We start from the raw sequence: 15,299 nt of genomic DNA on the forward strand, positions 1-15,299 counted from the left end.
ATTTTGCAGTGCCAGGTCTGTAACTAGAACAGTTGATGCCAGAGAAATGTATTGACTAGGTCAGGACATTCTTTTCCTTTGCACAAAAAGAACTGCATAAACATTATTTCCAGTATGCAGAAAGCAATTCCTGGTTTAATGGCTGCACATGTCTACAATATGCTGCTGCTACTGAGAGCAAAATAGACAAGGTAGAACTGCATGTCTGAAAGAGGCCGTGATGTTTCAGTGGGTCCCAGTAGGCAGAGAATGATCTACATGTGGTGCTCTATGAAGCTTGCAAACGTCCCCAAAACATCATGTTGGTGATGTGTCTGGTTTCTGAATGAACAAACAGGTATAAATTCAATATGAATGTAGTGTCAAATACTTATTAATAACCATAGTTATCTCAAATAAGAAAGGGCAGCTGCAAATGTTGCTGTTAAGGAGTTGTGTGTTTTTATCCATTAAAGAAGCAAATCTCTTTCCAGTGCTGTTTGTTACATGAGTCACATTGTGTCTGGTTAGATCAGCCTGCGTGGTATCAAAAATGCACACTGTGTGTGCTGACAAAGCCCAAAGCAATACAGTACAGGATACATTTTCAGCCTAATAAGTGGGAAGCTACAGCTGTGTCTTCTACCAACAATGACACGCATTGTATTTGCTTTCCAACATGCAGCTTTTCACTATGGGCTAAATGTGCTGCAGGGAGGAGTTACCTGAGTAGAATGCAATAGGCCTTGAAAGCAAGTGTTTCACCTCAAACCTGTCATTAGGTCAGGAGAAATGACACATCCTTATTATATTCAGTATTGGTATAATTATTATAGGTGTTCAATACCCTATTTTGTCACAATGATCCTGATGTAGCTGATAGATTCTTGCAAGATCTCTGATATGTGAAGATACCAGGTTTAAGAGCTGGAATTCTCACATACTAGATAACATTGTAAATCCTGCTCCAGAAATAACTCTTGGTTAACAGAGTTGAAGAAAGACATAGTCCAGTGAACTCCAGCCACAAAAGGTGATTTATTCCCACCTGTTTATACATGTGCTCTCCCCCTACCTATCCTGCAAATCTCCTTTCTCCTTTCTCTCTTAATAATTTCAACATTTGCTGTACTTATTACTTAAATGTTTCCCCTCGCATTTCTTAATTTTAATTCATGTGTCACCCAACCTCATAATAATCCATCTTTACAAAGAAAACTTTATGGAATACAGAATTGAAAATATTTAAATTCCTTTTTTCCTAGACTTGAATAGGCCATAATGATACTATGATTCTTGTTTATCTATGACATATTTAACTATTACTGAGGAAGAAAGTGAACTTAAAGCCCCACAACATGAGTTCTACTTATTAGCAATAATCTTCCTTTTTACCCCCCTTTCCTATTTCTCTCCTATACTTTGACAACAAACTCGTTGGGGAAGGAACTATATTTTTACTTTTTTCAGATACATCTAGCACATATATGCTGTGCCTTATGAATAATGTCAAATAGTTCTTGTCCTACCACTACCCTTCCACTCATCTTCCAAAGCATAAGTCTCACACACAGGTTTCTGAGGTCAGAAGCAGTAAAAGATACTCACATAGAGGCATAGCTTAATTAGAGTATGCATCTAAGAAGAAGCTGCCATGGCCTTCCAACACTTCTGCAGAATCCAGTGAAAGAAAGGGATAGCCCTAAATGATGGCAAAGCAAACTATGAAGTGCAGCACACACACACCCATAATACACCCACACATACACACACGGATGCAATCAGCTACTTTTTCATCTCTTGTGATCAATGGCTACTAATCATTGCTTTAGAAAGCAGCCCCTTTGGATGGTTCTTCCCTGAGCAAATCCAGTACTGTCGTTTAGGAAGACAACATTTGTCCAGAATAACTTTGCGTGGTATAGAGCTCCAAACCTTCCCTGTATATTTTTAGGCAATTTCTGAAACATTTGTTTTCTTCATCATCAGGATATTTTACCTGTAAAGGAGAAATTTCAGCATGTGAAAGAGTGAAACTTTGGCCATCCATATGAATTTGTGACCTTAATGTTAATCGGCAAGTAAAGACAACATAATCCCTTGATCCATATTAAATGAGTGTTCTCAGCAAACAAAGCCTTTCTATCTCAGAAAATGGACACATTTCTGAGGCTTACAGTGTACAAATATTGTTTCCTGGTCTTCATGAAAAGCAATATTTTTTTTAGTAAGCACCTCTTAGTTGCTAATAAAAACATTCTTTTGTTTAAAAACTCCAGCAATTTAATATTAAAAATAGCATAATTCTTGCAACATGTTGCATTTGGAAAATTTTGTCATCATATACCAATTTCTGATAGCTTATATGGATAAACTAAATGTCACTGTAAGACTATTTGTTTCCTTCCAAGAGGAAAAAATCCCTGTATGTATATTTATGACTAAATTTGAACTTGCTTTGTGAAATTTCATTCCATGAATGCCTAATTTTTTCTGGATTATGCAGGCCAGAATTTAGAAAATAAATCAGATTTTAAGAGACTGTAACACTTGTGTTAAGTTTCATTAGAACACCTGCACTGTCTGTGAAGGAGAGTAGTCAATAAAATCAATGACATCTATCTTTAAATAAAATAGAAAGGCAAAATGAATTTATGATGTACCCGATAAAGGTCATGTGCTAGGGACGTTCAATATCTTAAAACCATAGAATAAGAGGTAAAAGTCAGTCTCAGAAGAAAAATCAAGACCTGTTTTTTCTTCTATACCATGGCTTCCTTTCTCTGTCTCTGACCTTGATATTTTTCTTTAAGTTAAATGTAGTTTGCTGTGTTTGAGGAGGTTTCTGCATAGCATCACAACTATGCCAGATTTGCAGGTGCCGTTTTTCTGTCTCAAAAAGACAAATGTGCATTTGCTTGTGATACTGTTTTGCTTGTTTTCAATAACTCTACTTTGTACTCAACACCAGTTACCTGGAATCTATAAACTGAGTTAGTATGAGGAAAAAGAATTGAGAAGGAAAGGGGAAGGCAATATGCACCTGTATAATTTTTTGTCCAAATACTTGTTCTTCTCTTGTACGGGAGGATTTTCACAAGTGATCTAGTCATCTGCGAGATGAATACAGCACATTGTTTTTTCTTTAAGAGGCAAAAGAGAACAACCTTTGGATCAGCAGATGCTGCAGGAGCAGCAAAGCATTACCTTCTACCCACCTTCCTGTGGGAGGTGCAGAAACCAGTGTGTTTGGCAGCTGCTCTGTGAGAAGGGAGGGAGCACTATTGGATGGAGACAGGTAGAGTGGTCCCAAACCCCAGGTGTAACCTCATTTACTGTTTGGCTTGGATGACCCATGCTCTGGAGGTGTGACACCAATTTCTCACAGTGCAAGAGAAATACAATCTTTGAAATAGCTCAATGCACAGTGGAAACAACTTAACCTATGCATTTGGGAAACTAGTAGAGATGGAAATGTCTTCCTATCCTTAGTGGAAAGTTAACCTAAAACACTAGCTATGTTCATTGGCACAAGAAGGATGTTTCCAATAATATAAAATCTGAGGTCTGGCAAAGCAAAGACTTACTGTTAATTATAAGGCCGCTGTCTCAGTCTAGATTAGTTGTAACATCAAAGGTAGTCAACTACACCAAGGCATAAAGTATGTTGGTTTCACTTGTAGCATATGTTCTGCCAAGATATCACAGTATAAAATGCATAGCCTTTTGTATGGGATCACATTGCCTTAGTACTGTACAGTGGTGTCTTTTTTCTTCAATAGGTAGTTATTCCTTATGAACAGTGATTCATACTGCAATATGTTAGGAACATGGTTTAGTGGTGGACATTGCACTTCTAGGTTAGCAGTTGAACTGCATGATCTTACAGGTCTTTTCTAAACTAAATGATTCTGTGATTCAATATTGTGCAAAATTGCTAAGCTGTTAGGAGTGAAGAGCCAAATGCTAGTTATTAAACTAAAGCACCCTCCAGGTCAATTATTTTGCAGATATATACATGTAAATAATTTTTATTTTAAGTTATAGAATCACAGGATCACAGAATCATTCAAGCTGGAAGTGACCTTGATCTTGAATTGGAATCTCTATTCCAACCTCCTGCTCAAAACAGGATCAGCTGCTCAGGTAGCTCAGGATTTCACCCAGCCAGATTTTGAACACACCTGAGGGTGGGGAATTCAAAATCTGTTCCACTCCTTGACTGCTGTCACAGCAAAAAAAGTGTTTTCTGACATCCACTCAAGGCTGGTTTTTCAACTCCCCTCTCTTGTCTCTTATCCTCCAACCCAGCTCCACTGTGAAGAGCTCAACACTGTCTTCCTGCTGAACCTCCCTCCTAAACCCCACATGGATGCTGGGGGTTACTGTAAGGTCCTTCTGAATCTGTCTCTGCCCGAGGGTGAACCACCTCTGGTCCCTCAGCCTCCTCAGCACCTGCATGCTCCATCCTGACCATCTCAGTAAACCTTGTTTTAGTATATCAATGTGTTTCTTTTACTGGGACACCTAAAACCAGACCAGTCTTCCAGATGCAGTTTAACAGGTGCTAAGTAGAGCAGGATGTAGCAGAAAACAAAAATATTGCCAGGCTATGGTTCTAAGCACTGTGACAAGGCTATCCCTATTTCTGACTGGTCAGCATGCAGATAATGTTATCAAGCTAATAAAATTTTGGCTCACTTTCTAAAACTGACACTCTCAGTATTGACTCATCCTTAAAACATCTACTTTCATAATTGTTCAGCCCAATCAAGCACTTCACTTTTGCTTTGCTACAACTACAGATTCTGAAAACAAGGTAAAAAAATAAATGAAAAATTAAGCTATGCAACAATGACATATGAGCAGTTAGATAAGCACTTAGTTTAGATACTGATATTTTTGTGAAGTTGCATCTTGCACTTATAGGCAGAGGCACACACAGTTATTGTATCTTTCTGGAAAAATACAATACAATTCTCAAAATTGTTGTGAATTTCTATGCTGTAAATATCCCTGTCTAGTGATTAAGTTTGATTCCAAAATTTTAGTGCGGACAGTAAATGAGGAATTCATTTTGGTTATGAAGAGATTAAGAAATTCTCTGAACTGAGAGTATCTATTTTTGGTGGGGAGTGTCTAGTTATTGGATGGAAGACAAAAGTTCTTGTTATCCAAAACTTTTCTCAGTGCTGAAAGAGCATCTAATAATTCACAGGTTTTAACAATTTTCTTTCACACTTGGTCTTAAAGCTACTGAGGATATTTCTGCAACTTCAAAATTTGATTAAAAATTTGATTTGTGACTAAGGGATCTAAATTATTTTGGTGCTCATATTCCACTTTTTCACTTACAGATTTCTCTCAATTATCACTTGATACAATCTAAATAATATTCTATAGATATTCAGTTTCTGAGTTTGTATAAAGACATGCTTATATTAAAAATGAGCTATATTAAAAAACATTAGAGCATATCATACTTAGACACCTTGACAGACAGAAGGGTTCATTAGGCCAGCTTTAAAATAAATGTGTGTGTTTGTGTTTTTCAGGCAGTTTTGTCACACCACAAATAAATAAGAATTCAATTTCTTATTAAACATATGAAATGTGATAAACAAAATATAAATGAACAATAGAAACAAATGGTGACAAACTGAAATTGACAGCCTCCTCCAGAATCTTCCTCCAAACAGATTTCCCCAAAAATTCTGTATCTAACTACTATTTGGCCAATCCCTGTTTATTTTACATGATGCACTTACCATTGGAAACAACTGCTTCCAGACAGTATAAAATAACAGAATACAAATCTTTCATTCTCCTTAGTCTTCTAAGGCCATTCTCATTCTTCACACATGGCAACAAACCTTACTCAGGATGGTGCCAAAGATCAAGGTGACATCTTGATTGTGAAGGTCATTATTGGCCTACCAGTTTGGGGAATGCATGTGTGTAGGAACAGCATAAGAGTGGACATAGTTAAAGCTTCTTTTTATAGCTACAGATAAAGATCTTATATAGATAAAGGATTCAGATTGCAGAAGGACTCAGCTCTTAGTCAAACCTATGATTCCAAAGCCTGCAATCTACTCATGGTGTCTCTATAAAAATGGTGGTGACCCTCTGATATGGTCTGATTATTAAGGTTCTCAGAAATACCTCTGCCTGAATTAAGGTGCAAACGAGACCATATGGCAGTCAATAGTATGGGTTTTATTTGACAGTAAATAGGAGAGAGAGAGAGAAGAGAGAAAAGGAGGAGTAGGAAGAGAGGTAGAGGGGACAGAAAGAGGGAGAAAGAAAATATCACTATCCGTGGATCCCAATGATTTTGCGTTGATCCTCTGCAGCTGCTCTTCTTGGTGGTGACGGTCTCCCCAAAAAGCGCAGACTCCCCTGGGTTAATATACACTCAGGCCAGGGGCAATGTCCAGGCATGTCCCCCAGGGGAGGGGGCAGTCTCTAGCAGCAGACTGCTTGCATCACCTGCACTCCTGTGGTGCAAGGCCTCTGGGGAGCACTTTGGGTGGTCTTTGATGGATTGTGACTCCCCCTGAGCTGCCTGTCACGTGAAAGTCCCATGGATGTGGCTTGGGGGGTTGGGGGTTCCACAGCTGGGCCAGTTTGTGTAACGGAGGATGGATGTTTATGTCTGTCTCTGACCAGAGCTTATGTCATGCACCTCAAACCTCCTCCCCCTTCAACTGGGGGGGAAGTCTGTGCAAACTTGGCTTCTGTGAGCTGTGCTCTCCCCTCACCCCAAGCTCAGCCACAGATGATTCTCAGAATAACCAGTGGCTTTGGCCTTTGTGGGTGCATTCCTTTCCCTCATATTGAGATGATTGAACAATAGGTTTCTCTTTATCTAATCTCAGCAGTTTGACTTTCAGTCCAAAGTCCCAGTCAGGTACCTTCACCGAGGCTTCTTTGGTTGTAGTTTCTTTATACAGTTTTTGTTATAATGAGCAAAACTTTGTGTCAATGTTTGAGGCGTGAACTATACCAGTCTCTGACACCCTCTAAGAGAGTATCATGCAGAGTAAAATAGATGTCATGGCTGTTTGTACACAAGTGAAGTAAAAGTGCTGGAGAACCCCAGGACTGCCTAACCAGTCCAAGTGACAGAACCGCCCACAGCAGCTCTGGCCTCTGTGAACTGCCACTCACCTAAACTCCTCCTGGGCACATTTGGGAGTGACCATGGGCCAGTGACTGGTGCCAGCAGTCATCTAACTTGGGGGCTGCAAGATGTTTCCATGGTTTGGGCACAGGCTGTCCCCTGACAGCTGGCCCTAGTGGATGAGATGGTGGTCCTGGGAGCATTCGATTGACTCATACAGGTTTCACCTCTACTGGTCTGCCTGTGCAGTAGTTGCAGGTCAGCATGCCCTGCCCCAAACTTGTGGAGCACAGGCCAGCACACATGGCCTGCCTTTCACAAAAGCTTTTTAATGTGAGCTCAGCCCTGCCGTGATACAGCCATGGCTTTGGGTAGTTTCCCAGAATGTTCAGGATATGTTCAGGACTTTTATTGTCATGCCATGTGTAAAGCTTATTATCAGATCACATCCCAGGCAGCAGGATCACCTGTAAAATATTTAAGTTTGCTTATTATCAAAATTTAAATCAGAGATATGCTTTGCTCATGCCATGTCTGATGGCTTTTCCTAAACTCTGACCCTTTAGGAACTATTAGTTTCTCTGTAGAAACATATGCTTTGAATTTGTGCTAGTGTGTGTTCAAGTGATTTACTGTAGACTAATTAGATAATTTAATTGACACAATTAGCAGCAATATTTGTGGAAACAGCACATAATGCCTCACTACTTGTGTCCTTGTTTTTGTCATGCCAATTATCCTCTGCTTTTCTAATCAAATGATTTTATAGGAGAATCACAATGAGATACAGAGTGTGACATGAGACTTTATCATTAAAGAGGAAAATTCAACTCCTTGCTTTTCAAGGAGGTGTTTTGAGACTATTCACTCTTTCTTATGCAAATCATTTATTACACCATCCTGGCACATAGAACCCCTTGTGAATTTTTTGGTTTAAAAGAAAAAGCCTAGTGTTCATCAGAAAGAGAGATGCTGATAGTACTGAATAGAAAGAACAATAGTGCAGCAGGTACTCTGGAAGCTTCCCCACTGGGCTCTGCTGATAGAGTTGAAGTTTGACCTGCAGTACCCTCTGTTATTTTATTGTCACTGGATGCCAATTAGGTTCATCACTAAAACTGCAGCAACCTGTTCACTACAGTTTGATATCTCTGCTGAACAAACTGTCTCATTCCCATGCAGTACTTCATGAATGAGTGTACCAGTATTCACCTGTTCAGCACACAATAAAATTGATTTTGAAATCAAGTAGCTGTATCTTTTATCAGAAAAGTCAATTTGTTCTATAGATAGAAACTAAAACATCTGCTTAAACTGATGTGACAATCAGAATATGAGGCCACCCCAAAATATTTGTCCACTGAACAGGTTTTCTAGGACAGAAACAGACATCTGTGCTTCTGGAGGCAGGAGCAGCCCAGCTTTGGTGTGTAAGCTGGTGCTTGTTCCTGTTGTATGTGGTTTTCAGAGTTCTCCTCTGCAATAAGCCTACACATCTGGCAATGACAATGGGAGTGGTGAGTATACACACAGCTGGTCATGTGATAATTCAGGCATTTATGGATTTGGAATATATCATGAGAGGGAAGGTGTTGTATATCTACTCAAGATATTTCTGCAATGCACATGTGCACACCAGATCATGGGGCAAGGGTGTGACAAATTGCTGGGGAGAAGTTACAGCATGAGACTCTGACATGGTCCCATCACAGACTGTGGCTAGCACTGCCTGGAAGATTAGGCATCTCTGTTTTGAGTTGATTCTCACAAGGAAGCAGAGCACTGAATACAAAATACACAAATTCTTCCTTTACCACAAAGATTTTATTCTTATGGGAAAATAGTTGAGATGATGCAGCTAAATGCATCTTATTTTTACCACTGATTTTTTAACACAGCACTCACTATTAGTGTGCACCACATAACACAACTGTAAAATAGAAATTCTAAATTCTATAACACCCTTCAAGTAAAACAACTGAAATGTATTAGTTTTGTTTAAAAATAAAACAAAAAATTCTTTTATGTCCATGTGTTTTCTTTTCAACATCTGGACCTCAATTAAGAAGAGAAAATAATGTGTTTATAAGTCTGCAGAGTTTTCTTTATGTTTTTTTTTTCTGTGCTGCTGCAGTACTTTTCAGTTGTAGCAGCTATTTTATGAACTCATGAGCTAAGCAGTTCCAAATTGGAAATGTACCAACCACTCCTACTATTCAACAAAATGTTTTCAAGAGCAGTTAAAAATACCAAGGAAAAAAATATCCAACCCTCATTCTACATCGGATTCAAGCTTAGTAGTAACAAAAATAATCCTTTTGGGATCTAACTTGTCAAATAGTAAGTTTAGCATTCTAAATCCACAGTCAGACTTTGTTTACATGGAGAATTTCTAAGAAAGAGATTTTGATGACTCTCCTGTCCTGGTATTGTCATTAGAAAGGGAGCACATGTAAGCAAGAGTCCACTACCCACATCTATTGGTGCCTCCATCTTTCACCTTTCTATGCTTCTTGATCTGGTGGTAAAACCAGACTCACTGGAAGGAACATAGATCTTCAACATAGCTCATTTTCAAGCAAGTATAGAGGTTGACTAAACTGGTCCAAACAGTCAAGTACCTTTTTATGATTTCCAGGTCAAACACAAGGATAGCAATTTTTAGATGAAGTCTCAAGCTGTTGCTGGAAATAGAGGACTATAATGACACTGGTGAAAATGATCTTTCCCATAGCTGGAAAAAAATTGTTAGGCAATAAAGCTTTTTGCTGTGATGCTACTAGTTGTTTGATGGGAAAACACACAAAAATTAAACGAGTTTGGTAACCTCTTACAGAAAGCCTGTAGGTCTGCACTGAGCCTTTAGTTTGATTTTCTCTGAGACAGGTATTTACAGTTCATACCTGTGTAGCAAGAAGCACATGAGAAATAAAAATTATGGGTCTGAGAACAGTACTATTTTAACACTCTTTTAACTCTTTCATATCTGTCTCCACCTGAGGGTCTGAATTATGTGTCTAATATTAACACACTCTTTCAGGTCCACAGCATTTTTATGTTGTGATAACTATGATTCCCACCATAGAATATCCACCCACATCTCAGAGAGAATGGTGTTATAGATACCAGGACTAGGTTTGACCTTTCCCTCTTCTCTGAAACTTATGAATAACTCTGAAATTCACAGCAGCATCTATATGCTAATGTAGTTGGTGTCCTACTTAAATTCATTAACTGTAATAAACAGCGAAGTTATAGCCCTGGGTCCAATACAGGACTTCATCATCTCTAAAGAGAGAGACAGCAAAGTCTTTCAGGCACTGCAATCCAATTTGGTATACGTGAGGATTTATGCAGTATACAGTGCAGTGTGATCTCTACCAAAATTACCAGGTATCACTGAAAAACACTAAGCAAGGGAAATCTCAGCTCCCATGCTTCACTTGAACAAAGGAAACCTGAGTCCATGAAATGTTTTCCTTCATGTACCCTTACAAGGAGCAGAGTTCACTGCATTGCTTTTAGAAGCCAGATGATTTATACGACTTGTACCCACCATTTGCAGAGCAGTTTAGTTGTCAGAGAATTCACCTGGAAACTCAGAGACCTTCTCAGGCTTGGGTAACAAAAGGTGGAAAGGGAGCTGAGGTTTTCCTCAGTCAGGTGCCCTAAGCTGTAGACTGATCCCTACTAGCTCTGTGTAGAAGTGGGATTAAAAGAAAAACTGTATAAAAGCAGGTATCTCACCCACTTAAAGGTGGGATTTAGAGCTCCTCTTTTCTAAGTGAACCTTCAAACAGTTAAGCCAGGAATGTCTAACCTACTTAGCTGTACATAAAAAAAAATTTAAAAATCCATATGATAACTTAGAAAGCCAAGGAAGTGACTCCAGGAGTGGCTGTGAGCAAAAGGTGACAAATATTCCTCAGGGGAGACATTGTCCCCCTGCAGATCAGAGCTGGTTCTAGCAGTTCCCACTGGCCAGAACTGAGATATACCAACAATCCTCATCCAACACTTAATCTGACACCACTATTATTGTCCTCTCACTTTGGATCATTAGGATATTATACTAAGTGGCCACAGGCACAATCCTGTACTCTGTTTAAACTTGAAGTAAATAAAAGTGCCTTGTTAAGAGCAGATCCTGTCAATGTAACTTGTCCATACTTTAAAAAATTGAACAAATTGTGACTCTCTGCAGCATTCTACCTATCTTAAATTCCCCCTGGGTTTTAAGCAAGGGTTGTTTACCTAAGCCCCCAAGCCAAAACAGTACAAGTAAGCACCTGGAGAATGGAATAGAAGACTGATCTGAGCTTTTAGGGTTCCTGTTCTTAGGATACCTTTCCATTATCATATTTAAGCATCACCATTTTAGGTCTAGGCAGAATGTCAGACTCTGCCTAAATCATATTTTAGCAAATATATTGTTGTTTGTTTTCTTCATATTTTTATGCTGTTCCTCTCAGCCAGGTCATCTTCTGTTTTAAGTAAGTCTGTTATTCTTCCTGAATGCTTAGGGATGAAAAGCTGAGAGAGGAAGAGGATAATTCCTGTGTACTGTCTTCCTCTTCTTGAAAACTCCTTCTCTTTTATGTCTTTTGGGAAGTCAGACATTGCACTGAGGGCAAAATCTGATCTTAGTCAAATCAAAGGGAGGTTTGCATTGACTTCTCTGGAAATAATATCGAGTCCTTAACATGATTTAACCCAGAAAGAACAGCTTTCTGAATCTGATTAAGCACATTCTGTAATAATTGTTCTGACAACTTGTACCTTCCTTTCCATGAGCTGACACAGAGCTCTGGGGTAATGTGGCTCCCAGTTAGATGGAGCTTTAGTGATGCAGGAGATGTTATCTCATCTTTGACCTTCAGTACCACCTCCACAGTGAGATGCATTACTCTGATCTCTGGAAGGGGAAACCAGTCATATTTTGCTGACTAAAACTGCCTTTTTCTTAGCAAAATTACAAAAATACCTCAAGGAAAAAGTGTATGTTATTGCTTTGCACCAGAGTTGGCAAAACTGCACATTTTGCCTGTTTGGATTTGATATTTAACGCACATCTCTGCACAGCCCTCCCCCTCCTCAGTGTTCTTCTGAACAGAATATCAATGTCACCAGAGAGGAGTCATCTTTCCTTTTTTTTTTTTATTCCTCCTTTTCTGCTGTTACTCCTCAGTGAGTTTAAATTCCATTTACTTTGGCAAGAGGGCTTTTTTTTTCCCCTTTAAAAGTTTTAACCCACCTTGTAACACCACCCAAAAAGAAGCAAAATTAAGCTGCAGTGCGTACTAGGAGAGAAAACCTACTTTATTTATCACCCAGTCCTACTTCACCATACACTGACCTAATTACAGCCCACACCACATGGGGTAGGAGGAGCAGCAGAAGGAGTGCTTCTGCCACCTAGTGATTCCTGTCCTCCCGTAGTCCCAAGCAGCATTTCTTTGTGGGGTTGGCATTTTCCTGTCCCCAGCACTCGACAGAGAATGACCTTCCCCAGCCTGCCTGCCTGGATGCCGGGTTTGTCTGCATGCTGCTCTCTTCTCCTCTTTTGCTGCTCCAAAGCAGCTTTCACGTGTGAATTCTGAACCACAGCTGGCAACACTCAGTAAGGCAGGTGGGGGTTTAAAAAAATCACTTGAAATGATGGAAAGCACAGCAAAAAAGCCCAGAATGTTCGAACAGTGTTAATATGTGTCTGAAAACAGAAAATATTTTGTATGCACAGATGTACGCTGGGGTTTTCAAAGGGAGGACGGAGAGCTGGCTGCCACTGTGGTTGTCACAAATTGGATGCACAAATGATTTGGGTCTTAAGCACTTTTACAAAATGTTGCTTGTCCTTCTCCTGCAATTATATTTTTGGTAATCTTAATCCTGTAAAATGAAAGGTGATCATGCACCAATTAGCCTACTTACCTATAATAACATTTTCAACATGACAATCTTGGACTGAAAATGAAAAACATAAATATTTTCCTATTGCTGTAGACATAAAAAATATTGCAGAGCAGACCTCAATTTGACTGTTGGAAAATTAAAGTATTTTTTTCCATTATATGTCTTTCAAAGCATGTCAATATTTTTGTTCAGAACTGCTCTGAAGGTCATTTTTCTGAATTGGGATGTTGCTGTTAAATTAAATGTACTTCATTGGCACCACTTGCTATGCATAAGTGAGAGTATGTGAGATCTTAAGGATTCCTGTAAGCAAATTTGAACTTTCTTCCCCAACGTGTGCAGATCAAGGGAAATATCAGCTATTTTAAACTCTGCTTATAAAAAAACTTTCATCCTTTTTCAATTGTTCTACTTAAGGGGTCCAATACAATCAATATTTTTACTTTACTTATATTTTTGTGTAAATTTTAGTGAATTAAAATTAAGGTTTCAGGATGCAGCATTAAACAATCAAAAAATACTCTGACAATTGCCTCCATGATTTCCAGTCATTTCCAGTCATATTTTTTGGGCACCCAAAGCAGTGTGTCCAGGAGTCTTTTAAAAACTTTGAAACGTATTCTGCAAATTTGCCTTCTCATTGTGAGGAATATTAGCACTATTTTTCACAAAGATTTCATAGTGAGCCACTGATGTTGAACAGGGGATTGATAACACTCACTCTGCTCTCTGCCCTCATGAATACTCAGGTAATTCAGAAAGTTGTCTGGTTTGAATGTCACATGGTTTCCTTCCACACCATCTTCCCTGGCTGCCTGCCCAGAGTGGCTAGGATGCTGAGGCAAGGAGGAAAAGAAGGGTCTTGCTGCAGAGCCAAAGTACAGCCAAAGGGTTCATTGCCACACAGACTTAGGCACACTTTTTGCCTGTCTTCTTAGCATCTATCTCCACCTTCGGCTCTGCTTTGCAGAAATGCTGAGCACTCTTGTTTGTAACTAAAGCTATGCTTCATGTTTAAATAGACTTCTATGCCACACCTTAAGATGCAAATAATCACATTTTAAACATCTCAGGTTAGCCACTCCACATTCAAGTATACTTTTCACCTTTGTATCTCTGTTCCTCAGTTCTCTGTGCATAAAAAGGAGGCAATGCTGTCAAAAGAGGTGTTGTGATGATAAAGGAATTGTTTATGAAGCGCTCATATATATCAGTGGTAAGCACTGTAGAAAAAATAACATGAGGAACAGGTCAAAATTGTGTGCAGTAGATAACTTGCAGGAGTACATACTGAACAGGAGCAGAAAGATGTTGAAAAATGTTGTCTAAGGGAGCAGTTGTGTATCCTGTACATTGACAGGAGCAGGAATACTATAGAAAGGTATAACATAAATAATACAGCTGTATACTACATAATAGTCACACCACAGAAAGCCTACCCAAAATGATTAAAACTGTACAAATGGTTTCACTTCTATCCCACATAGTTACAGATCTTACTGACATTCTGGGACCTTAATCATGTTTCTGGTTTTCTCCTATATTGCTTGTCATACCATAAGCACTGTTGTGATCTTAAAGGTCCAGTAGAATCAGAATCTTGTTCTTTCTATAGAAATCAATGGATAGAGATTTTTTGATACTGTAGTCTAAAAATCTTCCTTTGATACCTTTTTGAATGCCTTGATATACACAATTTTGACACTGTTTATTTCCCTGGAATCTTAGCTCTTTTTTAAAACATACTTTTGATATCTGATTTGAGTTATCTGGTACGACAGGGTTAGGCCCCATCTGATCTGTCTATGATGCCTAACATTTTATAAATATATCTGAAAATTAATAAAGCATCTCTCACTGATAGAAGTTAGATCAGGAATGCTTCCACTTCTTGGGTTTTGATTGTCCTGAATTTAAGAAAGGTAGCATGGTAAAAGTTGAAATGGGTGACATTTTCTATTTTGTTATGAAGGCAACCAAAGAGAAGGTTAGTAAAAAATTATTTGAGAACCATCCATGGCTCTTAATCTGTTCCTGGGAAGGATCCATCCTTGGTTTCATTTACATAACTGTTCAGTGCAAATCCTGAAATGGATCTAGGATGAAAATCACATCCTCAGCACAAATTGTTTTACTCTACTTGCTATTTTAGACAGCTACCAACTACCCATCCAAACAGTTTGTATTAATTTTGATATTATTGCCTCAGTGGAAAAAATATGTATGATTTTACGAGTACATAAAAATGTTTTTAGAAAATCAGGAAAGGCTTCAAACTTAA

This window comes from Lichenostomus cassidix, chromosome 3 (assembly GCF_008360975.1).
Source record: "Lichenostomus cassidix isolate B80296 chromosome 3, HeHo_3.0, whole genome shotgun sequence".
NCBI lineage: Eukaryota > Metazoa > Chordata > Aves > Passeriformes > Meliphagidae > Lichenostomus > Lichenostomus cassidix.